General features: G+C 47.4%; 1 protein-coding gene across 1 annotated transcript in view; it reads right to left on the bottom strand.

The window, feature by feature from the left end:
* TRIM28 (tripartite motif containing 28) overlaps positions 1-26,816 on the bottom strand; it is a 373,881-nt gene that overhangs the window by 168,742 nt on the left and 178,323 nt on the right. The window lies entirely within an intron of this gene.

Genomic DNA, 26,816 nt, shown 5'->3' with positions numbered 1-26,816 from the left:
TTCCTTCCTGTATAAAAATACGTTTGAGTGTGGTCCACCTCGGTGGATTGCAACTCTTCCTCAAATCTATGCTTTCGCATCTGAGAGGACAGTGATTGCTCCTCTGAATAGGAACCGGTAGGTGGGTCGGTTGAGGGTTGTTTTTGCACCGAAACCCTGTCTGTACTCTTTTTCGGCTCCGAAGTGACCTTCTTCTTTTTCGGAGTCGAACCCTCTCGGCGTCGATCTTCCTCAGTGCCGCTGTCTCTGCGTCGAGCAGTTTCGGCTCCGATATCTCGGCGTCGATGTTTTTCAACAGCACTTTCTCGGTCCCGAGAAGGCTGTGCGCCGGTGTCTCAACCGGAGTCGGACGATCTCGGCACCATTTCGGCGCCGATGGTCGGTCACCGAATTTATGGGTCGAGCCATGGCCTGGTGGCAGTGGCGTCCCCTGGGCCTTGTCACTTTTCTTGTGTGCTGGCTTCGACGTCTTACTCACAGTTCTTTGGTCGTCGAATTCTTCGGAGTCCGAATTATTGATCGAGAAGGTTTCTTCTTCCTCTTGATCCTCGAACTCTCGGTGAGCTGTCGGCGTGGACGCCATCTGCAGTCTTCTGGCTCGGTCACGGAGTGTTTTTCGGGACCGAAACGCACGACAGGCCTCGCAAGTCTCTTCACTGTGCTCAGGCGACAGGCACAGGTTACAGACCAAATGTTGGTCTGTATACGGGTATTTGTTGTGGCATTTAGGACAGAAACGGAACGGGGTCCGTTCCATCAGCGTTGTTTTACACGCGGTCGGGCCGACCAGGCCCCGAAGGGGGATCGAAAACTACCCCGAAGGGTACCGGAGTTCTTCACTCTTCGATTCGGTGTCGATTCTAACTAAGCCGATCCCGAACGCAACAATACCGACGTAATTTTTCCGATATTTAGCTAACTTTCCGTTCCGAAACCCGGAGCGAAAGGAACACGTCCGAACCCGATGGCGGAAAGAAAACAATCGAAGATGGAGTCGACGCCCATGCGCAATGGAGACAAAGAGGAGGAGTCCCTCGGTCCCGTGACTCGAAAGACTTCTTCGAAGAAAAACAACTTGTAACACTCCGACCCAACACCAGATGGCGGGCTATGCACAACATGTGTATCTACAGCGACAGATGCCATCGAACACCGTGTTATATCGCAAACACATAGGATGAGAAAGATTTTCCCTACCATATAATGCCAATTAGCTCTCAACCCCTACCTTAACCCCAAAACCAAATAAAGCATGAAGCTAAGGCACCTGTGAGGGAAATCCTCACATAGCTAGAGTACCAGGGCATAATCAAATCCTGTTTCTCACCAATGAATAATCCATTGTTCCCAGTAGCCAAACCAGGCCATACATATAGAATAGAATACAAAATGCACACAGTACTGCAATTAAAAACAATGTAGTGCGCAAAAAAATATAAAACCCTGGATATTTCCAACAGGTTTTTCTGCCAAAATATAGCACATGAAAGTAGGGACTTAACAAGTTTCAGCACCTTAGGCGCTCAGAATAATTTTGCCATCTCCCACAAAGGTATAAACAAACAGTCCAGGATTGTTTTCAGCTTGTTACTTTAATTTTACACGACACTGACCCTGAGACATTGTCCTACGTTGATGATCTCTACCTTACCGATGATGATGATCTCATGCAACATGCAAGACTGATAGCCTGCATTGTTGTGGGATTTGCCGAATTAGGCTACAAATTCAATAAATAAAAAAAATTACAAAAAATTATTTAAAAAAAAAAAAAAACGTTCCTTAGTGTCCTGTTTCTGGGATGAAAAAAAAACAATGCTTGCTTCGTGGGAAGGTGAGATCACCTACTCCTTCAGGACGACTAGTGAATTTGCATACCAAGGCCAGGGACTTCAAAAAACGTGACTTGTCTGTGGGGACTCCAAAAGCCTCTGAGGTTCTCCAGCACAGTGCCAATCAGGCAGCATCTCCCTTGGAGTGGAGGAGCTACTTCCCCGCCTCCTGTAGGCATCAACCACAATGTTGGCTCACTGCTTTGCTGACCACTGGGTCCACCAACACAGCAGCCAAACAGGAGGAGGTCACAGAGTTCCCAAAGGCCAATCCCATCTCCCCTCTAAGTGGGAAGACATCAGGATCAACCAAAGCTGAGCTGCACCAATACCTGGGGTACCTGAACCCTTGCGCTACCAAAGCTTAGTCCAATCCATATTCCGTCATTGCACTAAAAACCAGCCATTGAGGGACATCAGCATCACAGAGGACATAATCCAGAGTGGTCCAGCTGCATTATTTTGCCCCTCTCCTTGCAGGTCCCCCAAAGAACAGTGGGCGCCTTGATGCAGGAACACTGACGACAAAGACCTGCTGCACCCAATCTCCACAGCCTGGGGCCACGACATCCAAAGATGTTTTCTTGCTCGCAGATCCCCCCCCCCCCCCCGATCGAGCCCCATTGGGAGCTACCAGATTTGTCCCCAAGTCACCCCTTGCACTCTCTTTGTAGGTGTTCGACCTCCTTGCCAACTGCGAGGTGCTCAAGACACCCGACTCAACTAGCACCACTGCATCTGGACGCCCCAGGACAGGTAAAACTGAACAGCTAATCCTGCTTGTGACTTTGCACCCCTAGCACGCTACAGTCCTCAGGGGACCCACGAGAACTGTTTGCAAGGACCCCTAGGCAGTAAAGTACTTTGGAACCTTTATCGAGTAAAAGTGCTTCTTACTTGCTAGACAATACAAACTGCAACAGTATTTATCTTCTTGAAATTATTTTGGTATGGAAATACTGAATGATGATTCAATGAGTGAAATCTAAAAGAAAAGCAGTACCAGAAAAGTTAAGAAGGTATACGCTCAGGAATAATATAGGTTTAATGTGAACATTGAGGAAATGATACAACGTAGAAAATATAACAGATGTCAATAGAAATAGCTTTCCAAATATCTTCTGGAGCACTAGTAATGCCAAGAGATTTACTGTTATGAGTGCTTTGAGTAATTTACCCCACCCAGGTGGTAAGCATATGAATTTGCCAGGACGAATCCGTGAACTTTTGGAAATGCTGCAGGCTTGGAACTTTTGAGAACCAGTTTCCAATGAAATTATTGTCATCTCTTCAGTTGGATTTTTTTTTTCTTTTCTGAGAAGGATTCAAATTACTCAATGGACCAAAACTTGAAAAACCGAGGTTTCAAAGTTGCTATTTGCATATAATTTTAGTAAGGCTTGTATTTACTTGCAACACTGGTCTTCTCATAATGCAATTTTCATACTATTGAAATTAAGGCTGTATCTCCTCAGCCTTCCTCTGAAAAAAGGGAAGGGCTGGAGTTTCGTCAGTCATACTTGCTTACTGGAACATGTATAACTAGTTCACTAAGAACAGAGTCAATAGAGACTTTAGTTATCAATTTAGGGTTGGTATAAGATAACTTTTTCTTTGTGATTAGGAGAAAGCATTCTTTTACAGTCAAAGACCGCATCTCTCTTCGCCTCCTTGCGACTGTAACCGCTAGGAGAAATGTTGTCTTCCAGAAGATATACTTTAGTTGCACCAAAGGATCGCTTAAAGGCAGGTAACATTAGCTGGCTCACAGTCTAGAAGTTTCATGAGACTGGATGGAGGCATAAAGCGGAAATAAGCAAAAAAAATCCTTACAAATATTATGCCATGATTCTTTGCAGGAGCACAGCGTATGAACTGTCATCTATATTTCTAAATCTAAATATGGCTATTAGAAGGACTTGTACTGAAGAGTATTTGAGACCGCTCTTGGCTAGTTCCAACATAGGGCTGGCTCCATATAGAGCGGGTGAAAATCCTTTGCTTCCCACTAGGCACAAAAACACTTCCGCTTTGCGTTATACTTCTTCATGACAGCTGGTGACTGTGGTAGGAAGTTTCCACATTCTGTCAGCAAATCCAAGTGACTGAACTCCAAGTGATCAGGTGCCCTGCTGTAGGCTCAGAGACTTGGGGTCATGATGGAGTATCTCCCCTTTGTGTCTGTAAAAGAGCCTGGAGTGAGGTTTCAGTGGTATTGCTGGAACTGTAGAAAGCTGGAGGAGGTTGCTGTACCTGTACTGGTGTGGTCAACGCAGAACTGGTGAAAGGCATATGCAAAAATGTTGGGCCATTTGACTGAAAATCCATTGTAACTCTGGTTTCCAAAATCTGCTGCCGTAGAACTTACATTTCTTGTTTCTCTGGGTGGCAAATAAATCCACTGCAGGGTGACAATTATGGAAGATGTAGTTTACTTGCTCCTGATAGAGTTCCCACTCATGGAAGTTCAACTGAGCCCGCCTGCTTGATTGCTGTGGCACCCTGGCAGATATTCTACAGCAAGCTAGACTTTGCGAGAAATGGTCTAGTCCCATAGCTGTTGCGCCTCTTCAGAAGTAGAGGTCAGGACCTTGTTCCTCCTTCATTGGCGATTAAAATATTGATGCTGTATGGTCTGTCCTGATAAAGACTGCTTGACGACCTAATCTTGGAAGGGACAATTATAGGCCCATTCATACGAATCAAAACTCCAGGACATGGATTATGGAGTGTTTTCTCTGCCTGCCCACAGACCTTTGGTTGACAGCTCTTGCATGGAAGTCCCCCAGCCATCCATGGATGTATCTGTTGTGAGCACCACTCTGCCCAATGGCAAGAGGCCTGCAGTGAGCTTTAAGGGGAATCTCCACAATAACAGTGCCTGCTTCAGCTGTGTTCTAACATGGACAGTGTTGTCCCATGAGCCGTCAATTTGCTTCCATTGTCTTGCTCTTGTAAGAGGAGTCTCATTCGGAGCCTAAACAAAAAGTTATCAGGTCCATGGAGGATGACATCAAGCCCAGCACAGACTTTCACTGTTTGGTTGTGACTGATTATTCAGTGGTCCTTTACCATTCTTTGGAGCGTCATCGCTCTGTCCGGTGAGTTAATGGCCTTTCTCAATTTCATGTCCATTATTCCCAGAAACTGAAGTTTCAGTCGCGGTACCATAACTGATTTGATGATGTTTAGTGCAACTACCAACTGGTGAAACAGACTGATGCAGGTGGTCGTAAAGGTTTTAGTCTTTTCCCTTGATGGAGCCTTGATGAGCCAGTCTTCCATGTGCAGCAACACATGGTGTCCCTGTCGTCTGAAAAATGCAACTGGCGCAAGGGAGTGGTAAATACTCAAGGAACTTTTTTTCTAATCTCCTTTCTGGATCATCAGGATATCTTCTTGGGGCATACAATGCAAAGACTTTTCAGGAACTTGTCTAGAATCAGGCTCCATTGTCCAGTTTTTTCTTTATCAAATGGGACCTGGAGTAAAATCCCTAGTTTCTCTGGGATATTGGTCAGACGGACAGGTGTTCTTTCTTGGGCGGGCAGACATGGTTTCTGTAGAAAATCCAAAGGATGTCTGGAGTGTATAATCTGCTACATTAATTAGTCTGATGTCACTGACTCATACAAGACCTGGTGAGATTGGGATGGTGGTTGCACCTGCTTGGTTGCCAGCAGAGCACATTTGAGAGGTGTTCCTCCTCCATTCAGACATTGCTTTTTGTTGCAGTTTTGTAAAAATGGTCATATGCATTTTTTCAGGCAGGGGTAATGCCTTGACCTGCATACAAATTGAAGGCTCCCCTGTAGGCCTGGGGCTACGTGAGCCATGAAAACTGAAGGAAGCTGGCTGTTTATATAGTGGACCAAAAAGAGGTACACAATGTAAATACTCCAAGCAAACCCCAAAGGAATTAGAGCACAAATGACACCCCAAATGCTCTCTTTTGTGGTAGTGTGGGCAAGCAGTTAGGCATATCAGAGGGTAGTGCTAAGCATGTATTGCACACAGAAAGGCAGTCGGTGAGGCACACTCAAAGAAACCAGACACCAATTTATAAAAATACGTACTTTTATACGAATTTAGATACCAAGATCACCAGAATCAAGTAAGTACTTTTCGAGTTATGAATTTTTACAGTTTTCAAAAGTTAACAGTGCAATTTTTGGAGCAGTAATGTTATCCTATTGGGAAAAGACATGTACTGCGTCCAGGCACTTAACTTACAGGACTGCTGTTCTGGAGCATGGGTACTCACAAACATTTTCCCAGGGGCCACAAAGATTGTTCTGTGATGTGACGAAGGAACGCGTAGATGCCAGCAGGGTGATGGTCAAGGTTTTTTTTTGGGGGGGGGGGGGGGGGGGGGGGGGGAGGGATTGAAAGTAGGGTGGGTGTAGGGGGGAAGTAAAGCATATACAATCAGTGCCTGAACTGCACAATGTGAAACTAAAAACTTGGGATTAATCCCGGCTTCTCCACCTAACTAGATTGTGTGATTTTAGGCAATTGTTTTATTTCACTTTCCCTCCTTTTTCATAGTTACATATGAGGATATCGAAATGCATGGACCTCCTGGTCAGCATCTGTTGCCTCCCCAGCTCCTCCTGCTGCTGCCTGTGCCTTGGGAACGAACTGAGAGCCTGCCTGACTCTCAGTTCAGGGCCCTCCTCCACCCGTAGGCACCTGCCTGCGCCTCATCCCTGGTGGCCTAGTGCCCATCTACAATCTTCTGTCTCCTTACTCCTGCTTTTATACTTCTGTTTTTTTACCTCGGTTTTCACTTCGTATTCATTTTTTTCCTTTTTCTGTTGCTTCTCCTACTTTTCTGCCTCTTCTGTTACCCTCTCCCTCCTGCGCGGCTGCTGCCCCCGCAAAGTGCTTTTCCCACCCTCCTGCCTCCCAGCTGGCCTCCTCGCCCCATCTCCATCCCCTTTGTTTATGGCATCTGCAGTGCGGCCACACCGAAGGCAAGCCCGTCTGTGCCTGGACCGCACCACAGACCCTGGTTCTCACCCCATCCACTCTACACGCCCTCAACCCGGGAAGATCCGCAGCCTGCCACCAAGCCAATCCCAGGAACACCCATGGACCCTTTTCTTGCCGCGCCTGCTCCAACACCCTCTAAGGACCGCGCCATGTTCCCACACCTAGCACAGACAGCCACCTCAAGTGCATACTCCTCAACACACGTTCCCTCGTTAAATACGTGGTAGAAGCCTGGGACCTCCCAGACTCAACAGACCCAGATGTCGCCTTCTTCATGAAGGCCTGGATCACCCCCACTCCACCCCAGACATCGCTACGGCCAAACCGGACAACTACAAAATCATCCACAAAGACAGAGTCAACCGGCCTGGAGGAGGCATTGCCTTAATCTACAAGAACAACCTCCGCCTGACTACCAGCACAGAGTCACAGTCTGTTAATGCACAAGCACCTACACTTCCAGATCAGACCAACCCAAACACCTCCCTACATGGTACCCTCATCTACAGGCAACCACGACCCCGACCCCAGTTCTGAGCCATCATAGCCGACCTAGTCCCCCCTCACCCCCAAGCACTCACCTCCTCCGACTACATCCTACTCGATGACCTCAATTTCCACCTTGACACCCTTAATGACTCCAACACCTCAAACCTCCTGGACAACCTCACAACTCTCGGCTTTAAACAACTTGTCAACGTCCCCACCCACAGAGCCAAACATATTCTCGACCCATTCTTTTCAACATCATCTCACACACCTCTGAAAACCATTCGGCCTACCACAAATGAATCTACTTTACCTACACAAAACACCGCAAGCCACCCTGACCACCCCGCCCATCCCCAATCCCCCCAGCAGATGCTGGGGCAAAGTCACAGAAGCCCAGCTCATCAACACTCAACCACTCCCTCCCACCGGATGCAACGGACACCAACTAAGCTGTAGCGAACCTAAAACGATGGCTCTCAAATTGCGCCAACCTCATAGCCCCCCCTAAGGAAATCAACAGGGAATCGACAGAGTAAAACACTGAAGTGGTTTATGCCAGACCTACAGCAATCCAAGCGCGCCTGCAGACGACTGGAACATAATGGAGGCTCAGCAAATCCACTGAAGACCGCAAAGCCTACAAAATATCAGTCACTACACACCAGTTGAACATAAGAACCGCCAAAAAAGCCGCCTTTAAAGCATGCCTCAACACCAGCACTCACAACAGCAAAGAACTCTTCACCATAGAGTTCACAAACCCCGGGGCAGATGCCTCATCCATCCCTCCTTCCCAAGACCTCTGCGATGACCTCGCCACCTTCTCTCACCGCAAGATACAGGACGAAGGCTTCAAGAACCAAAGCCCGCCAGCATCGCTCACCACCACAGTCCTTGCAACCCCACAAGATACTGAACGCCTTATCCCCCCCCATCACCATAGAGGACACCCAATGACTGACTAACTCCATCCATTCAGGTGCACCCTCAGATCCATGCCCTCATCACATCCTCAACTTGGCCAGCGCCTCTATAGCACCAGAGTTCTGCCGAACTATCAACCTGTCCTTTAAGACCGCCACATTCCCCTCAGACTGGAAACACACTGAAATCAGCCCACTACTCAAGAAACCCACCGTCCACCCTAGGGAGCTGAAGAACTACAGACCCATCTTTTTGCTCCCTTTCCCAGCCAAGGTTAACGGAGAAGGCCGTCAACCAGCAACTCACGGAGTTCCGAGACACCCCATCTCCTGGACCTTTTCCTGTCAGGTTTCAGAAGCAACCACAGCACTGAAACCACACTCTTAGCAGCCACCTTTAACATACGCATCATACTGGACCATGGAGGCACTGCCGCACTCATCCTCCTCAACCTCTCAGCTGCATTTGACACAGTCTCCCACTCCATCCTCTGAAACAGACTGCACAACGTCGGCATCCAAGACAAAGCCCTGAACTGGATCAGGTCCTTCCTCACCGGAACAGCACAAAAGGTCAGACTACCACAGTTCACTTCAGAACCTAAAGAGACATGCTGAGAAGTGCCCCAAGGATCCTCACTCAGCCAGACGATTTTCAATGTCTACCTGGCTCCTTTCTCCAAGATTACCAGACAACATAAGCTAAACAGTCTCCTACGCTGACAACACCCAACTGATCCTCTCCCAGTCTGAGGACTCTGCGCAAGCCAAGAGGAAGTAACACAACGGGATGAGAGCAGTCGCCACCTGGATGGCAGCAAGCTGCCTCAAGCTCAGCTCAGACAAGATCTTCATAATCGGCTCCAACCCTTCTGTCTGGAATGACTCCTGGTGGCCCACCACACTGGATAATATCCCGCCACCATGGACCATGCACAAAACCTGGGCATCATTCTGGACTCCACTCTGTTGATGACCTGCCAAGTTAACGCCGTCTCCTCACCAAGCTTCCACACCCTCAGTCTCCTGCAGACGATCTTCAAACGGAATCCCCAAACATGAGGAAGACAGTTACCCATGCACTCATCACCAGCAAACTGGACTACAGCAACACACTATACGCCGGCATTACCAAGTAACTTCAATCAAGACTACAATAAGTCCAAAGTGCAGCAGCCAGACTCATCCTGGACATCCCCTGACACAGGCTAACCTCCTCCCACCTCAGAGACCTAAACTGGCTCTCAGTCAACAAGCACATCACAAACTCTTGATCCACACCTTCAAGGCCCTGCACAACATAAGACCAGCATACCTCAACTACCGCCTCACCTTCTGTGTACCCAACAGAGGTCTCCGTTCCTCTCAGCTCACCCTTGCCGCCATCCCCAAGCTCTGGAAAAGTACAGTATAAGGAAGATCCTTCTCCTACCTGGCAGCCCGAACATGGAACACACTCTCCATCAAGCTCAGGCCGGCCGCATCACTGAAGCAGTTCAGGAAGGACCTCAAGACCAGGTTCTTCGACTGAGCAGCACACCTTTCAGTACCTTGAGAGGCTATGATTTCTAAATTCATGTTTGAAAACATCACTTAAAAAAAAAAAACTTCTCCATGTACTGATATAATCTGATGTACAAAGGTGAAATGGTTCTGCAATTTAATGATACACACACTTTTTGAAATTTGTACAGACTATCATTTTTATACTTCTAGCACAAGATGTTTTTAAAAATAAAGAGGTTTCTAAGCTGTGCAGAACCCCAAACTAGTTCCTTTAACGTAAATTAATCTTTTTTAAAAAGTGTGTCTGTTTATTTGATAACTTTAATGGTCGGTGCAGAGTCGAGCTCACTGCTGCTGTTGACGAGGGCGCCACATGTAAAGATCAGGAGGGCCATATGCACCCCCAGGTTGTACTTTGAACATCACTGTTCTGCAGTTCCAGTAAGTATGAACAAGGTCCAAGGCAACACCAACAGGTCACTTCGGAGGCACCGGGAAGTCTCGGTGCAGAGCGGTCTTTTCAGGCTTGGATGCCTTAATATCCTATGGGCTAGAAACAGACACTGCATACTGATACTTAGCAACGACTTACAGGAACAGACTTGAGGCGCGTATGGGACAAGGTCAAAGGCCACACCAACAATTCATCTCAGGGGGCTCTGGGGCCTTCCAGGTGCAGAGGTGTGTTACGGCATTAGGTGTCCCGTTCACTTCAATGGATACTGGGCAGGTCAGAAAGAGGCTACAAGCGAAGGCTGGCGGGCCAGTCCGGGGGAACCCACAGGGAGGCTCGATCATTGCAATCCTTAGGCATATAGGGACACCATTGGCCCACATCTCCTCAGGCTGTGGGGCTCTGGTGCATTGGTGTCATTCAGCGTTGGGTTCTGGTGCAGGCGATACAGTTGAAGGGAGCTTGCAAATATACTGCAGGCAGCATCGGGAAGCCCACTTTTGGCTCTGGAGGGCCAGGGGACCATGCTGGTATAGTTGGCCCACTTCAACTCCAGATAGGGGGCACGGGTGCAGTGGTGTCTGGTTTCGGCGGACTGGAGTCTTCGTGTGCCTTCTTTGGTGCCTGCAGGGTGAAGGGAAGCAGCTCTGGTACTTCACTGGAGATCCTGGTTACATCTGTAAGAGCTGGCAGTTCTCTCAGGCTTTTGGAGGCAGAACAGCTGCAGGACGAGTCGTCTTTGTTGCAATTGTCAAGCACAGTAGGAAGGCTGGCGGGGTTGATGCCAAGTCAATTGGTGCTCCTCAGTTCTCGCTTTTCACAGCTCTTTGGGACCTTCTTCTGTAATACAGCCAATATGAGGTCCTGATATCAGGGGGTACCCTAAATACTCAATTTGGGGCATTAAGAGAGTGAAAGGTAGAAGCCAAGGGGCTACTTACCCCTAGGGTCACTACATCCCCTAGTTGACCACTTCTTTGGGGGAGTGGGCATCACCATGTCCTAGAATTTCTAATTCCACCACACAGAAGATGGTGGAATGCATGCCTAAGGCTGTGTTCACTTCAGGCTGGTCACCCTAGCGATTTAGTCCAGACTGCAAGTGCAACACGCCTCCTGTATAGCTAATTTTCCCACCTGTCCAGGTGCCAAATGGGCCCTGGCCTGGGTGTAAGAGGTGTGGGGCAGTGTTGGGGTGGGTTAAGGGGGGGAAATCCAACCTTCTGAGGGAATAGCTTCCATGATCACTTACTAGGTCTAAGAACCGACAAAGACCTAGCATGGTCATATCTGCTCATACAGATATGTCCTCGTCTGTAATATAATGCACCCTGGCTTAGGGCTGGAAGTCCTTCTGTAGGGATGACTTACAAATGTTACAGGCAGTGTTAGATGACAGGGCACACAAGTGTGTCATGTAGTGTTTTTACTTTTTAGAGCACCTACGTGCAGTGGCAGTCTGTGGGTTTGGTGCTGGGTCCCTCAAATCAAATCAAATCATTAGCATTTATAAAGCGCGCTACTCACCCGTGCGGGTCTCAAGGCGCTAGGGACAAAGGGGGTGGGGTTATCGCTGCTCGAACAGCCAGGTCTTTTCGAGACCATGTGTTATGCTGCAGTTCTTAGGGGACTCTTAGTGCCTATGCCCCTTGTACCAGACGTAACTCTTACTAGCGACTTACAGAGGTGCTAAAGGCCTGGTCACTTGGGGATCAAGCGACAAGTTTTTTTTTTGGGAAGAACACTACCTGGTACCTGGTTAGGAGGAACCCAGAGCAATTCAGTCAAAGTTGCAATAAATACCAGGCAAAAAGTGGGGGGACTACAGTAACTAAAACCCAGCTTACTACAAAATGTGGCTGAGTTGTGATGTGGATACTGTAGAGCTCCTAAGGATTTTGCAGTATCTGTATCAGTCTAGATGTACTATAGGGCATCATCCACATAGCTTTCCAAACAGGGTGAGACCGTTGAAGTGCTTATTGAGATTTTTCACTTGGATCTCTAGATGGAAAGTTGTAGACTCCAACCATCCCTGCCATATTAACACCACTGGTCCTACTACCTGACGGAAGCTTGCATTATTAGTGTCCTCTGCATTATCAATGATTGCTGCAGAGGCTATTGCTCCCTCCTTGACCTTTGTCCTTGCAGCTTGCCTCTTGTCCTCTGGAATGAGGTTTAACAGCGGCAAAATGTCATGCTGCACGTGGTGACTTAATACCGCTAAGCCATTGTCAGCTCTGATTGAGGTTGACACCAATGGAACTCTCTCACTTCCTATCTCTGTCCAAAGGAACTGATGATGGTGTGAACGGGTTCTTCTAACTGCTTTGGGACGTTGATGTAATTACAAAGTCTTGCTCTGGGTGACCCGTAAAGCACACCGTGCTGAATCAGGGGCCCTGTACTTTTTCTCCAGCAGTGAAACCGCAGCCAGCATACGTATCAATTTCAGGCCCTCTGTAAAGAAATGGCTCCCTGTTGCAGTTACCCCCCACTTTTTGCCTGATACTGATGCCGACTTGACTGAGAAGTGTGCTGGGACCCTGCTAACCAGGCCCCAGCACCAGTGTTCCTTCACCTAAAATGAACCATTGTATCCACAATTGGCACACCCTGGCCTTCAGATAAGTCCCTTGTAACTGGTACTTCTAGTACCAAGGGCCCTGATGCCAAGAAAGGTCTCTAAGGGCTGCAGCATGTCTTATGCCACCCTAGAGACCCCTCACTCAGCACAGACACACTGCTTACAAGCCTGTGTGTGCTAGTGAGAACAAAATGAGTAAGACGACATGGCACTCCCCTCAGGGTGCCATGCCAGCCTCTCACTGCCTATGCAGTATAGGTAAGACACCCCTCTAGCAGGCCTTACAGCCCTAAGGCAGGGTGCACTATACCATAGGTGAGGGTACCAGTGCATGAGCACTGTGCCCCTACAGTGTCTAAACAAAACCTTAGACATTGTAAGTGCAGGGTAGCCATAAGAGTATATGGTCTGGGAGTCTGTTTTACACATACTCCACAGCACCATAATGGCTACGCTGAAAACTGGGAAGTTTGGTATCAAACTTCTCAGCACAATAAATGCACACTGATGCCAGTGTACATTTTATTGTAAAATACACCACAGAGGGCACCTTAGAGGTGCCCCCTGAAACTTAACCAACTATCTGTGTAGGCTGACTGGTTCCAGCAGCCTGCCACACTAGAGACATGTTGCTGGCCCCATGGGGAGAGTGCCTTTGTCACTCTGAGGCCAGTAACAAAGCCTGCACTGGGTGGAGATGCTAACACCTCCCCCAGGCAGGAGCTGTGACACCTGGCGGTGAGCCTCAAAGGCTCACCCCTTTGTCACAGCCCAGCAGGGCACTCCAGCTTAGTGGAGTTGCCCGCCCCCTCCGGCCACGGCCCCCACTTTTGGCGGCAAGGCTGGAGGGAACAAAGAAAGCAACAAGGAGGAGTCACTGGCCAGTCAGGACAGCCCCTAAGGTGTCCTGAGCTGAAGTGACTCTAACTTTTAGAAATCCTCCATCTTGCAGATGGAGGATTCCCCCAATAGGGTTAGGATTGTGACCCCCTCCCCTTGGGAGGAGGCACAAAGAGGGTGTACCCACCCTCAGGGCTAGTAGCCATTGGCTACTAACCCCCCAGACCTAAACACGCCCTTAAATTTAGTATTTAAGGGCTACCCTGAACCCTAGAAAATTAGATTCCTGCAACTACAAGAAGAAGGACTGCCTAGCTGAAAACCCCTGCAGAGGAAGACCAGAAGACGACAACTGCCTTGGCTCCAGAAACTCACCGGCCTGTCTCCTGCCTTCCAAAGATCCTGCTCCAGCGACGCCTTCCAAAGGGACCAGCGACCTCGACATCCTCTGAGGACTGCCCCTACTTCGAAAAGACAAGAAACTCCCGAGGACAGCGGACCTGCTCCAAGAAAAGCTGCAACTTTGTTTCCAGCAGCTTTAAAGAACCCTGCAAGCTCCCCGCAAGAAGCGTGAGACTTGCAACACTGCACCCGGCGACCCCGACTCGGCTGGTGGCGATCCAACACCTCAGGAGGGACCCCAGGACTACTCTGATACTGTGAGTACCAAAACCTGTCCCCCCTGAGCCCCCACAGCGCCGCCTGCAGAGGGAATCCCGAGGCTTCCCCTGACCGCGACTCTTTGAACCTAAAGTCCCGACGCCTGGGAGAGACCCTGCACCCGCAGCCCCCAGGACCTGAAGGACCGGACTTTCACTGGAGAAGTGACCCCCAGGAGTCCCTCTCCCTTGCCCAAGTGGAGGTTTCCCCGAGGAATCCCCCCCTTGCCTGCCTGCAGCGCTGAAGAGATCCCGAGATCTCTCATAGACTAACATTGCGAACCCGACGCTTGTTTCTACACTGCACCCGGCCGCCCCGCGCCGCGCCGCTGAGGGTGAAATTTCTGTGTGGGCTTGTGTCCCCCCCCGGTGCCCTACAAAACCCCCCTGGTCTGCCCTCCGAAGACGCGGGTACTTACCTGCAAGCAGACCGGAACCGGGGCACCCCCTTCTCTCCATTCTAGCCTATGTGTTTTGGGCACCACTTTGAACTCTGCACCTGACCGGCCCTGAGCTGCTGGTGTGGTGACTTTGGGGTTGCTCTGAACCCCCAACGGTGGGCTACCTTGGACCAAGAACTGAACCCTGTAAGTGTCTTACTTACCTGGTAAAACTAACAAAAACTTACCTCCCCCAGGAACTGTGAAAATTGCACTAAGTGTCCACTTTTAAAACAGCTATTTGTCAATAACTTGTAAAGTATACATGCAATTTTTATGATTTGAAGTTCCTAAAGTACTTACCTGCAATACCTTTCGAATGAGATATTACATGTAGAATTTGAACCTGTGGTTCTTAAAATAAACTAAGAAAAGATATTTTTCTATACAAAAACATATTGGCTGGATTTGTCTCTGAGTGTGTGTACCTCATTTATTGTCTATGTGTATGTACAACAAATGCTTAACACTACTCCTTGGATAAGCCTACTGCTCGACCACACTACCACAAAATAGAGCATTAGTATTATCTATTTTTACCACTATTTTACCTCTAAGGGGAACCCTTGGACTCTGTGCATGCTATTCCTTACTTTGAAATAGCACATACAGAGCCAACTTCCTACATTGGTGGATCAGCGGTGGGGTACAAGACTTTGCATTTGCTGGACTACTCAGCCAATACCTGATCACACGACAAATTCCAAAATTGTCATTAGAAATTGATTTTTGCAATTTGAAAAGTTTTCTAAATTCTTAAAAGACCTGCTAGGGCCTTGTGTTAGATCCTGTTTAGCATTTCTTTTAGAGTTTAAAAGTTTGTAAAAGTTTGAATTAGAACCTAGAACTAGTTGTAGATTCTTAAAAAGTATTCCAACTTTTAGAAGCAAAATGTCTAGCACAGATGTGACTGTGGGGGAACTCGACACCACACCTTACCTCCATCTTAAGATGAGGGAGCTAAGGTCACTCTGTAAAATAAAGAAAATAACAATGGGCCCCAAACCTACCAAAATACAGCTCCAGGAGCTTTTGGCAGAGTTTGAAAAGGCCAACCCCTCTGAGGGTGGCAACTCAGAGGAAGAGGATAGTGACCAGGAGGAAAATTCCCCCCTACCAGTCCTATCTAGGGAGAACAGGGTCCCTCAAACCCTGACTCCAAAAATAATAGTCAGAGATGCTGGTTCCCTCACAGGAGAGACCAACACCTCTGAAATCACTGAGGATAACTCCAGTGAAGATGACCCCCTGTTAGCCAGGATGGTCAAAAGATTGGCTTTGGAAAAGCAGCTCCTAGCCATAGAAAGGGAAAGAAAAGAGATGGGCCTAGGTCCCATCGATGGTGGCAGCAACTTAAATAGGGTCAGAGATTCTCCTGACATCCTAAAAATCCCCAAAGGGATTGTAACAAAATATGAAGATGGTGATGACATCACCAAATGGTTCACAGCTTTTGAGAGGGCTTGTGTAACCAGAAAAGTGAACAGATCTCACTGGGGTGCTCTCCTTTGGGAAATGTTCACTGGAAAGTGTAGGGATAGACTCCTCACACTCTCTGGAAAAGATGCAGAATCTTATGACCTCATGAAGGGTACCCTGATTGAGGGCTTTGGATTCTCCACTGAGGAGTATAGAATTAGGTTCAGGGGGGCTCAAAAATCCTCGAGCCAGACCTGGGTTGATTTTGTAGACTACTCAGTAAAAACACTAGATGGTTGGTTAACTGGAAATGAAGTGTGTGATTATGTTGGGCTTTATAATTTGTTTATGAAAGAACACATTTTAAGTAACTGCTTCAATGAAAAGTTGCATCAGTATCTGGTAGACCTAGGTCCAATTTCTCCCCAAGAATTGGGAAAGAAGGCAGACCACTGGGTCAAGACTAGGGTAACCAAAACTTCCACTGGGGGTGACCAAAAGAAAGGGGTTACAAAAACTCCCCAGGAGAAAGTGGGTGACACTAGAAACAAAGAAAAAGAGTCCTCTGTAGGCCCCCAAAAACCAGAACAGGTGGGTGGGCCCCAAGACACAACCCAAAACAAAGGTGGGTACCAGGGTAAGAACTGGGATGCCACTAAGGCATGGTGCCACAACTGTAAACAGTCTGGGCACCACACCAAGGACACTTCTTGTCCCAAAAACAAACCCCAGAACAAAATTCCAGGGGTAACCAGTGTAGCCATGGGAGATGACTCCTCAGATGAGGAGGTCTTCCTAGCCTTCAACTGGAAACAGGGCCCAACAGGTGAGTTGGAGATTCCAGAGGGAAGTAGACACTTCCACCACCTACTGGTGAATGGAATCCCAACCACTGCCCTGAGAGACACTTGTGCCAGTCACACTATTGTGCATGACAGGCTGGTGCTCTCAAACCAGTACATCCCAGGTGAGACTGCCAGGGTAAGAGTTAGCCTAGACAGGGTCACTAAGAGGCCTGTGGCTTTAGTACCCATAGAAGTGGGTGGCACTCTTAGCTGGAGAAGGGTAGTAGTCAGTACAGACCTCCCCCTTGATTGTCTCCTTGGAAATGACTACCCAGAGGTTAGTCAGAGCCCAAGAGAGGGACTGGTCCAGTGCCAGTCCTCTCCCAAGGATTCTGGAAGTCCTGCCTCTGCAGTAAATGCAAGCAGGCCCCAGAAGAAGAAGAAAAGAAAACAGAGTAGGAAGGGTGGACAACCTTTAGCCAAGGTTACAGCAAGCCAAGGAGATTCTGCTCCAGTAGGGGAGAACTCCAAAAATGGCCCTGATAAAGTCCAACCTGACCCACAAGAAGTCCTGGCTAGTCAGGCAACTGTTAAACCTGAGTGGGTGGCTCCTCAGCTAACAGAAGAAAGAGTGGAAGAAGGGTGTTTACTACAAGATGTGGTAACCCCCCACTCTAATACAGCAGACAGGCAACCTGAACCCAAAGAGGCCTGTAACTTAGCCCCTTCCCTTTTAGGTGAAGAGCTAAAGGTGTGGTTCTGGGCACTGACAGCTGTCAGTGGCCTCTGCTGGGTGTTAGCCTTTATGGCTGCACTATCCTTGGCATGGTGGTCAGACCCCATGCCAAATAGCAAGTTAGGCCCCCTGACCCTGTTGGTCATGGTGGGGTTACTCCAGCTCTGGGTAACCTCTTTGGGTAAGCTAGGGATGACCCTGGCTAAGATAAGATTAGCAGAGGTGGATACCTCTAAACCCAAAATAAAAAGAATGGGTGGAGACATTGAAGAGGCAATTCAGACTAGGTCCTATCACTGTGGAAGTGGGTCAGTTCCCCAAAGGGAATGACCTGAACAGAAGGATGTAAGGCAGAGTAGGCCCTGCAACTAACCAGCCTATTTCTCCTACTCTTCCTCGCCTGACAGACTAGGAAGACTCTCCCAGCTTGGGCTGAGTCTCCTGGCCTGTGGGCTGGGGGGGGCTTGTGTAAAGAAATGGCTCCCTGTTGCAGTTACCCCCCACTTTTTGCCTGATACTGATGCCGACTTGACTGAGAAGTGTGCTGGGACCCTGCTAACCAGGCCCCAGCACCAGTGTTCCTTCACCTAAAATGTACCATTGTATCCACAATTGGCACACCCTGGCCTTCAGATAAGTCCCTTGTAACTGGTACTTCTAGTACCAAGGGCCCTGATGCCAAGAAAGGTCTCTAAGGGCTGCAGCATGTCTTATGCCACCCTAGAGACCCCTCACTCAGCACAGACACACTGCTTACAAGCCTGTGTGTGCTAGTGAGAACAAAATGAGTAAGACGACATGGCACTCCCCTCAGGGTGCCATGCCAGCCTCTCACTGCCTATGCAGTATAGGTAAGACACCCCTCTAGCAGGCCTTACAGCCCTAAGGCAGGGTGCACTATACCATAGGTGAGGGTACCAGTGCATGAGCACTGTGCCCCTACAGTGTCTAAACAAAACCTTAGACATTGTAAGTGCAGGGTAGCCATAAGAGTATATGGTCTGGGAGTCTGTTTTACACGAACTCCACAGCACCATAATGGCTACGCTGAAAACTGGGAAGTTTGGTATCAAACTTCTCAGCACAATAAATGCACACTGATGCCAGTGTACATTTTATTGTAAAATACACCACAGAGGGCACCTTAGAGGTGCCCCCTGAAACTTAACCAACTATCTGTGTAGGCTGACTGGTTCCAGCAGCCTGCCACACTAGAGACATGTTGCTGGCCCCATGGGGAGAGTGCCTTTGTCACTCTGAGGCCAGTAACAAAGCCTGCACTGGGTGGAGATGCTAACACCTCCCCCAGGCAGGAGCTGTGACACCTGGCGGTGAGCCTCAAAGGCTCACCCCTTTGTCACAGCCCAGCAGGGCACTCCAGCTTAGTGGAGTTGCCCGCCCCCTCCGGCCACGGCCCCCACTTTTGGCGGCAAGGCTGGAGGGAACAAAGAAAGCAACAAGGAGGAGTCACTGGCCAGTCAGGACAGCCCCTAAGGTGTCCTGAGCTGAAGTGACTCTAACTTTTAGAAATCCTCCATCTTGCAGATGGAGGATTCCCCCAATAGGGTTAGGATTGTGACCCCCTCCCCTTGGGAGGAGGCACAAAGAGGGTGTACCCACCCTCAGGGCTAGTAGCCATTGGCTACTAACCCCCCAGACCTAAACACGCCCTTAAATTTAGTATTTAAGGGCTACCCTGAACCCTAGAAAATTAGATTCCTGCAACTACAAGAAGAAGGACTGCCTAGCTGAAAACCCCTGCAGAGGAAGACCAGAAGACGACAACTGCCTTGGCTCCAGAAACTCACCGGCCTGTCTCCTGCCTTCCAAAGATCCTGCTCCAGCAATGCCTTCCAAAGGGACCAGCGACCTCGACATCCTCTGAGGACTGCCCCTACTTCGAAAAGACAAGAAACTCCCGAGGACAGCGGACCTGCTCCAAGAAAAGCTGCAACTTTGTTTCCAGCAGCTTTAAAGAACCCTGCAAGCTCCCCGCAAGAAGCGTGAGACTTGCAACACTGCACCCGGCGACCCCGACTCGGCTGGTGGCGATCCAACACCTCAGGAGGGACCCCAGGACTACTCTGATACTGTGAGTACCAAAACCTGTCCCCCCTGAGCCCCCACAGCGCCGCCTGCAGAGGGAATCCCGAGGCTTCCCCTGACCGCGACTCTTTGAACCTAAAGTCCCGACGCCTGGGAGAGACCCTGCACCCGCAGCCCCCAGGACCTGAAGGACCGGACTTTCACTGGAGAAGTGACCCCCAGGAGTCCCTCTCCCTTGCCCAAGTGGAGGTTTCCCCGAGGAATCCCCCCCTTGCCTGCCTGCAGCGCTGAAGAGATCCCGAGATCTCTCATAGACTAACATTGCGAACCCGACGCTTGTTTCTACACTGCACCCGGCCGCCCCCGCGCCGCTGAGGGTGAAATTTCTGTGTGGGCTTGTGTCCCCCCCGGTGCCCTACAAAACCCCCCTGGTCTGCCCTCCGAAGACGCGGGTACTTACCTGCAAGCAGACCGGAACCGGGGCACCCCCTTCTCTCCATTCTAGCCTATGTGTTTTGGGCACCACTTTGAACTCTGCACCTGACCGGCCCTGAGCTGCTGGTGTGGTGACTTTGGGGTTGCTCTGAACCCCCAACGGTGGGCTACCTTGGACCAAGAACTGAACCCTGTAAGTGTCTTACTTACCTGGTAAAACTAACAAAAACTTACCTCCCCCAGGAACTGTGAAAATTGCACTAAGTGTCCACTTTTAAAACAGCTATTTGTCAATAACTTGTAAAGTATACATGCAATTTTTATGATTTGAAGTTCCTAAAGTACTTACCTGCAATACCTTTCGAATGAGATATTACATGTAGAATTTGAACCTGTGGTTCTTAAAATAAACTAAGAAAAGATATTTTTCTATACAAAAACCTATTGGCTGGATTTGTCTCTGAGTGTGTGTACCTCATTTATTGTCTATGTGTATGTACAACAAATGCTTAACACTACTCCTTGGATAAGCCTACTGCTTGACCACACTACCACAAAATAGAGCATTAGTATTATCTATTTTTACCACTATTTTACCTCTAAGGGGAACCCTTGGACTCTGTGCATGCTATTCCTTACTTTGAAATAGCACATACAGAGCCAACTTCCTACACCCTCCTTCCAGATGTGTGGATTTGTGTGGCGGTTGTTAAATTCATAAAGGAAGCATTGCTGTTCTACTGAGGTCAGTGGGAAACATTATGTTTTAGCCGCTATCTCTATTAGAGCATGAAACCAGGCTATGCTGTCCGGAGGAGAATCTGGTTGGGTGGGTGCTTTATCCCCTTCCCTGGATAAGATTTTACATAGTTTCGCATCACCTCTGTCATGTCCCTATTCATGCTCACCTTCTTCCTTTAAACCTGAATACAAGGAGACTTTATTCCAGATTTCTTTAGGAGGTGGTAGGGCCAGCAGTTTGATAGCTCTGGGAGGTGCGTTCAATGGAGGTGGGGGTAGCAGCGGAGGTAGAGTTGGTACAGAGGGTGGGACAGGCATAGGTTTCCATGTAGGTTGCAGAGGAAGTAACCTTTGAAAAACTTCCATCATTAGTTGCAAGGTTGACAAAATTGTAACAGGCACCTGCATGACCTTTGGTTATCTAACATAATGAGGAGATCCATAAGAGGGAGAGTGGTAGTCAACTACAAAGATCTGGGGTTGATACTTGTACCCCTGATTATATTCCTCTCCAAATAGAGCTTCGTCCTCAAACCTTGGTACATAATGCACATCCAATCCAGTAGTACTGTAGGCAGCATCGTGGTTGCTTATGTTTGCCTCTAATTCATAGTCCAGAATCTGGGTAGTTGGTGTGTGGTCACCATGACGGGTGAAAAGGTAGCACGTTGAACAATCAATCGTCGACAATTATTCCTGGACTTGTTGTCAAAAGCATAAGGAAATATACCCTTGGAGTGGTAGTAGACTGTCAGTGGTGATGGTTTTATTGCCGATGATGGTTTCACTGTTGTAAGTGCTGTCATCACAGAAGATGATCTTGTTCGTCAACAAGGCTTGTTGCATGGGTGACAATGGGAACGCAGTGTATGACAACAGTTTTGTACACAGCTGAGACAAGACATCATAGGAAGTGTGTTTTTGCACTATTTTTTTGCACAGATTAGAGTTTGCCTTTCCTGGAGTGCTTAACAGAGGGAATTTCACCTTTTCCTGTGAGGTGATTGCTGTAGGTGCTTTCCATTTCAAGTTCAACTCCGTAAACCCTATTAAGTTTCCTTTTTTACTCTCCCTTTCCGGAGCTACTTGGTGAAGCACTTTTCAGGGAATCATCCCTAGAGGACTGTGCACCCAGCTCTGCAGGAGGGTGTTTTCTTCCTTTCCAAAACATACACTGACAACCTTCTCTCTTTTCTTTAGAGTCTTAGATGAACAAATGTCACACAGTGAAGGCTTCTTAACTGGATAAAGGCAATAAATACACTGCTCATGTGTACCATAAGTAGAGATCTTTTTCTGTCCAACTGTAGAGCTAGATTTGAAAATAGTTTTTTTTCTGTCATTCATGATGACAGTTGGTGACTGAGGGAGGAGAGGTCTCCCTGGCCCAGAAATGTGGGGTTGTCCAGGAAATATACTCTATAATCAACTTGCAGTACCCTCAAATCTGAAGATAGGACTAGGTCAGTACTAGGGTAGACCACACTTAACAGGGTAAGGTCACTGAAGTCAGAGCAGAGCTCTTCTTGTGGACTTCCTCACTCATGACAAGCAACAGAAAATCTGAGCTACGTTAGTCCCTGGGGAGTAAGAGAGCAGCTAACAGTTCAGACTGCTTAAAATTAAGTGGATGTTTTAAGTAACGGTGTTATTGAGACCCCTGGCCATTTTAGAACTGTTTACTGCTATTAACGATAACCAGGACTTCCCAGCCTGACAACATGGACTGATTCAAACATATGTATATCTAACAGATCCAATACAGACGAACTAAAACATGTAGCTGCTAGGTAGCCTTGGAGCCACCCATCAGGACCACCTCTGCTCACCTTTCAGAGTCTGTAAGATGTCAGCATTACACTTGGGGGATGGGTGGCACAAAGAACTAGTTAGTCACATGCCAGACTCGTCAGTAAAAGTGAAGCTGTGGTAGGTAAGGGTTAGTCACATGATAGATTTGCTCCTGCAAGGCTGACAGAGCTGGTTCGGATTCCATCATGTCAATGAAAGATAGGAAGAGCTGGGGATAGTCAGTCATATCATGACGACTTCTAAAAAGTAGGCGTGGCAAAAACGTGTCTTATTAGCCTTGCATCAGAAATGGTAACAGAGTTTATGGCAGTCGATCACATCCCATGTACACTTGTGCATGTGGCTGAATCCTCACCTGAACCACTACAGTACATGTATAGAGGATGTTCACCCTGAGAATCTGAGTGGGCCAACTGGGAACTTAACATGTGTTCAAACAAACCATGCAGTGGGTGCTTGAAACAAATGAGCTACCATCCATGGCTTTATGCAAAAAAGTTGACACATTGAAAAAAATACTTACAACAGTATTTCATAACCTTTTGGCTTCTGAGGACTCCTACCTAATCATTACTGGAAACCAGGACCCTCCAATAAATTATTGGAATATGGGACACCGGGGAACCTGGTCTAAACATTTTGATGATTTGAACTGCTAAACAATACACAAACAGTACAGCAACAAGTATTCATCAACCAACTACACACATGATGAAATTATTATCACAAATATAACAAAAATCAAAATTGTAGTTTTAATAGGAGGGTTGGAGCATTTCTGAATTCAATCAACGTCACTCATCGTCCATACTCTATTCTGTGCTTACAAATCAATCTAAGTAACTTATTTTCTAGCCTCCAATTTCAAGTTGTATTTATAGAACTTTTCAAACTTTGAAATTGTGCATTTGGCTTCTTTATACATACTTAATAAAACAATTCATATTTTATTTTCCAAGTAATTGCGGGCCCTCTGAATAGGTTTTGTGGCCACCCATGTGTCCCTAGGCAACAGGGACTGACTGACTGGAAACCTAATAGGTCCAATACCTTTATTAAGTTATTCGACAAGTAGGTTTAAAGGTAAATTGTTAATTTTTCTACGAACTCTGTTTTTAAAATAAATATTAGCACATTCCCAATCTCAACCTGTTGGGTGCCCTGGACGAGCTTGTCTTGCCCTCGACCACTGTTACCATGTCTTGGGGGCAGATCAGCATATTTTAATTAGGCCAATCTGCCCCCAAGGGCAGAAACCACCAGGCACTTTTTGTTGTTGTTTTTTTTACAGATTGGGAGCGACCCTTTAGACCCCTTAGGCAAGGGGGAACATTTATTTTATGCCATTTCTGCCCCCCCTCGGAGGCAGATTGGCCTATTTTTGGAAGGTCCATCTCCCCATAAGGGGGCAGAAAGTCTATTAGATGCCAGGGAATTAAAAAAAAAGTGGGGTGGTGGCTACCAACCAGTATGGGCATGGTTATGCCCCCTCCCCCAACTGAAGGGGGTAACAGTCATAAAGCTTTCACCCCCTGGTCCCCACCTTATCCCCGCACACTAAAAGATCTTATCCCTACAGCAAGCAAGAAGAAATTTGATTGTTTTGGATTTTGGATTTACATTTGGGCCATGAGAGCTTGTCTAACTCTCAAAATCGTCCCACTTGGAATGGTGAGGGCTGCACTTTTTGGACTTTCGAACACTGCCATGTAGAAAAATTTAAGAGACCGAGACACATCTGAAAACTAAACATCGGGGTGAGTCCAGGGTGGTGTGCTTCACATGCACCCGAGCCATTTTCCTACCCACAATTCAACCTTGCTTGAAATCACACATTTTCCCTACATTCTTTTGATGGAACCTTCCGGAATCTGCAGGAATCCACAAAATTCCTATCACCCAGAATGGTTGCATCAATATCGATAACAATTCTGCCCCACTTATCAGCCTAAAAACTTTTTTGTTTCTTTTTCCAAATGGCCCTTTTAGACCCACTTTGGTTCCCCCCTCAACTTTGACCTTTTTTGGCGCTTCCCTGTCACAAGCACTTGGCCCAACTACACAAGTGAGGTATCATTTTTATCGGGAGACTGATGGGAACATTGGGTGGTGGGACATTTATGCCGGTGGGGTGATCCAACACAGAAATGTGGGAATTTTTTATTTTTTTTTGCTAAATGTTAAGTTTGCTGAGGATTCTGGGTAAGAAAACATTGGGGGATCCACGCAAGTCACACCCGTCTGGACTCCCCCAGGTGTCTAGTTTTCAGAAATGTCTGGGTTTGGTAAGTTTCCCTAGATGGCTGCTGCGCCCAGGACCAAAAACGCAGGTTTATTGCCATATCTTGAGGTTTGCAAAGGATTCTAGTTAACAGAACCTAGTGAGAGCACCACAGGTTACCCCATCCTGGGTTCACCTAGGTATCTAGTTTTCAAAAATGTCCAGGTATGCTAGGTTTTCCTAGGTGCCGGCTGAGCTACAGGCCAAAATCCACAGCTAGGAATTTTGCAAAAAGCAGGTCAGTTTTCTTTTGGAAAATGTGATGTGTCCATGCTGTGTTTGGGGCATTTCCTGTTGCGGGCACTAGGCCTACCCACACAAGTGAGGTACCATTTTTAATCGGGAGTCTTGGGGGAATGCTGAGTGGAAGGAAATTTGAGGCACCTCTCAGATTCTGGAAGTTTCGGTCACCAAAATGTGAGGAAAACATTTTTTTTGTGCAAAATTTTGAAGTTTGCAATGGATTCTCGGGAACAGAACTTGGTGTGAGCCCACAAGTCACCCCATTCTGAATTCCTCTAGATGTCGTTTTCAAAAAAACACACAGGTTTGGTAGGTTTCCCTAGGTGCTGGCTGAGATAGAGGCCAAAATCCACAGCTAGGCACTTTCCAAAATACACGTCAGATTTCAATGTAAACATGTGATGTGTCCATGTTGCGTTTCCTGTCGCGGGCACTAGGCCTACTTACACAAGTGAGGTACTATTTTTAGAGGGAGACTTGGGGGAACACAGAATAGCACAAAAAGTGTTATTACCCCTTGTCTTTCTCGACATTTTTTCACTCCAAATTAAGAGTGTGTAAAAAAAAAAAAAGACGACTATTTAAGAAATGCCATGTAATTCACATGCTAGTATGTGGACCTTGGAATTCAGAGATGTGCAAATAACCACAGCTTCTCAACACCTTATCTTGTGCACATTTTTGGAAATGCAAAGCTTTCCTTGATACCTATTTTTCACTCTTTATATTTCCCAAATGAATTGCTGTATACCCTGTATACAATGAAAACCCATTGTAAGGTGCAGCTGCTTTATTGGCTCTGGTTACCTAGGGTTCTTGATGAACCTACAAGCCCTATATATCCCCGCAACCAGAAGAGTCCAGCAGACGTAACTGTGTATTGCTTTTGAAAATCTGACCTCTCAGGAAAAAATGACAGAGTAAAACGTGGAGAAAAATTGCGTTTTTTTTCACCTCAATTTCAATATTTGTTTTATTTCTGCTGTTTTTTTCTGTAGGAAAACCATGTAGGATCTACACAAATGACCCCTTGCTGAATTCAGAATGTTGTCTACTTTTCAGGCATGTTTAGCTGTCCGGGATCCAGCATTGGTTTCACGCCCATTTCTGTCACTAACTGGAAGGAGGCTGAACGCACAAGAAATAGTAAAAATGGGGTATGTCCCAGTAAAATGCCAACCTTGTGTTGAAAAATGTGGTTTTCTGACTCAAGTCTGCCTGTTCCTGAAAGCTGGGAAGATGGTGATTTTAGCACCACAAACCCTTTGTTGATGCCATTTTCAAGGGGAAAGAAAACACCAGTCTTCTTCTGCAGCCCTTTTAAAAAATAAAAACAATATTTTTTATTTTTAAACAAACTTTTTGTTGTATTTTGGCTAATTGTTCAGGGGAACCTACAAACTCTGGGTACCTTTAGAATCCCTAGGATATTGGAAAAAAAGGATGCAAATTTGGAGTGGGTAGCTTAGGTGGACAAAAGGTTATAAGTGCCTACGCGGGAACTGCACCAAATAGCTAAAAAAAAAAAAAAGAAAAAAAAAAAAAAGGCCTGCCACCTGAGGAGGAAAAGGCTTGGCAGCAAAGGAG

This window comes from Pleurodeles waltl, chromosome 7 (genome assembly GCF_031143425.1).
Source record: "Pleurodeles waltl isolate 20211129_DDA chromosome 7, aPleWal1.hap1.20221129, whole genome shotgun sequence".
Classification (NCBI taxonomy): domain Eukaryota; kingdom Metazoa; phylum Chordata; class Amphibia; order Caudata; family Salamandridae; genus Pleurodeles; species Pleurodeles waltl.
This window is presented reverse-complemented; position numbering and strand designations above follow the sequence as displayed.